The sequence below is a fragment of the Etheostoma cragini genome, chromosome 2, assembly GCF_013103735.1.
Source record: "Etheostoma cragini isolate CJK2018 chromosome 2, CSU_Ecrag_1.0, whole genome shotgun sequence".
Taxonomy (NCBI): domain Eukaryota; kingdom Metazoa; phylum Chordata; class Actinopteri; order Perciformes; family Percidae; genus Etheostoma; species Etheostoma cragini.
In genome coordinates, this window is record NC_048408.1 from 8622321 (window position 1) to 8625084 (window position 2764).

The 2764-nt window shown below is 36.8% G+C and overlaps 1 protein-coding gene across 1 annotated transcript in view; it reads right to left on the reverse strand.

Moving 5' to 3' along the window:
• The window catches only part of LOC117956896 (nuclear factor interleukin-3-regulated protein-like), a 26853-nt gene extending 26738 nt beyond the window's left edge, over window positions 1-115 (reverse strand). Inside the window, exon 1 of the mRNA XM_034892227.1 lies at window positions 103-115. The gene's annotated coding sequence lies outside the window, so the exon portion shown is untranslated. The remainder of the gene's footprint in view (window positions 1-102) is intronic.
• Window positions 116-2764: the final 2649 nt, after the last annotated feature.

Here is a 2764-nt window from a genome sequence, read left to right on the forward strand (position 1 = left end):
TGGCCTCAGATTTAGAGGTGCTGATCCTCATCCCAGCCGCTTCACACTCGGCTGCGAACCGATCCAGTGAGTGCTGAAATTGCTTACCATCCAATCTTAAACTGCTGAACTGCTTAAACAGCGGCGAAGGCCCAATTGAAACTGAAGGAATTATTATTATTATTCTTTCTTTTTCCCAGCAAAAATGGCGGTTGCATCAATCCTGGTGAAAATGTACGTATTTTAAGTTTCAGCATGCAGTTGAAAATATTTAAGATTGTAGCCTACTGCTGTAAAGTGCGTGCAAAGATACACTCGGAAGGCGGAGTTATTAATTTCCAAGCTAGGTTATTGGAAAAAAAAATAGGGGCAATGTGTTGCAAATGCCAGGGACGGTTTTCCTTAAAAAAAAAACACATAATATGACAGCTGCACCTGATTCAAAATGCTGCTGCTGGAGTCCTCCCTAAAACTATAAAAGTTGATCACATCCCTCCAGATCTGAGGTCTTTACACTCAAAGAATGGATTTAAAAGCACTACTGTTGGTTTGTAGGGCCCTGAATGGTTTAGGGCCAAAAAAACATGTCTGATCTGCTGCTACATTATGAACCACCCCAACCGATTGACCTCTCAGGTCTCCTGGGACAGGTCTGATTTCTGTCCCCTAGATTCAGAATTAAACATGGAAAGGCAGCATTCAGTTTTTATGCTCCAAGTATCTGCAACTGCAGGTTCGATGCAACCTCAGTTGTTGTAAAGACTGAAGTCTTTTCTTTTTCCTGCTGTCTTTTTTTTAGGTAATTGTTCATTTCTTACACTACACTGTAACTTCTAATCTTGTATTTCATACATGTCTTTTCTATTTCAGCTGTTTTTATATTCTCTAAATCTGCTCTTTAATGTTTTTCTGAAAGCAATTTGAATTGCCTTGTTTCTAAAATGTGCTATATAAATAAAGCTGCCTTACATTGTTCAGTTGGAAGGTGAACCTTCAGCCCAGTCTGAGGTCCTTAACCATTTGCATACATAAACAATGCAGTTATTAAAGCTGTAAGCAGCAGACCAAAGGAGTTTGTAGAAAAAAATATTTTCTTTTCATTTGTATATGAAGAGTAACAAAACACAGATTGTGAAATAGTTTGATTTTTTTTAATTTGGGAAACTGAATTTTGATATGTTATGTTGTGATTGAGCACTAGGCTAATGGGTTTGAGACACATGTGAAGTCCAGACTTCATTTAAGGTAAAGTACATACATGTGTACAAATATAGTCTGGCAGAAGCCAGGGAAGGAAGCACACTGCCTGCTGCCTGTCCTATATTTTCCACTTCTTTACACAAAAAAATGATAATCGCACTACAGGTCTCACGTCTGGGGCCTGTCGGTTACCTCCGGACAAGACGCTTTGAATTAAGACTGAACGGTTTAATCTTGGTTTCTTCAGATCAGAGACTCTTGTTTCTATACAGTCTGAGTTCTTACCATGTTTTTTGTCCAACTCCACAGCTCTCATGTGTCTTTCCACTGAGAAGAAGGTTATGCCTGGCCATAAAGATCAGTGGACTATTGCAGTGATGTTGGTCCTGGAAGTTTCTCCCGTCTCCACACAGCATCTCTGGAGCTCAGCCAAGGCCTTTTCTGTCATGTCACGACATACGAGTCAATACATTTTTGTTATCTTATTGTAAAAAAATATTTCCGTCACTCATCCGAGAGACTTCTTCAGTTTGTTTGATTTGGATCCCATTAGTTTCCGCATAAGCTAGAAGCTATTCTTCCTGGGGTCCTACAATCTGTTCTTGTTCTACCCATTACGACACCACATTGCACATCATACACACACAGAGATTATAACATTTGAAAATACAAATCATATTTCAATCTTACAGTTAACACAATTAATCAAAAGGAATACATTACGCTACTCCGAATAGGAGTAATAAGATATAACAAAACAAAAACAAAAAGCTCTATAACCCAGAGTTCTGCTTTCTGACTGAACACTAAGGAAACCCAGCTATTTAACCTTTATAGGGCCATTGTCATTGTGATTGTAAATACTGAGTTATTGGCTGTAACCTTTTTTTTTTTTACTTTTTACGCACGCACACACACAGAGTATTCCCTACTGTTCACTACTACTGTATATATGAAGTAAACAAATGAACTGTATAGGCCTTCATGCGGGCTCACATGTATTTTCTGAACAAGTAAAGAAGCAAGAAAAATACATGAAAACATAACTAAAAAGACTACATCTTTAGAGCAAACACTTATTTTCCCTCCTAATTTAAAACTCTTCTAAGGCCGTGGTCACATGGACAACATATGGCCACTAGATGGAGACAAAGATAGATTGTTTTGTTTGTGCTGATACTTCCATCATTTACATTGATAATGTCCAAAAAGAGCTAAAAGTTTCTTACAAAAAAAATAACTGTTTCTTTTTAAAAGAAAAGAAGAAAACAAGGTGATCACATTCAAATAGACACTAAATGTAGGGAAAAAACTGATCTCATATCAATATGAATGGCTCTGACTACATAAAGCACAGATTATCTCTTCTTATTTCAGTGTCTTCCATCTCATAACATTACACTCACACAAATTCACAAGTTAGTCCGCAAAAATCTGCAGATGAACTTGTCTAATGCAGGGATCTTCAACAGGGGGTCATCAGAGTCAAAGCATATTAAATAAAAAAAATAAAAATAAAAAAGTACTAACATAAATGTAACATATTATTAGCAATATATATATATATTTATATAAACAGTCTATA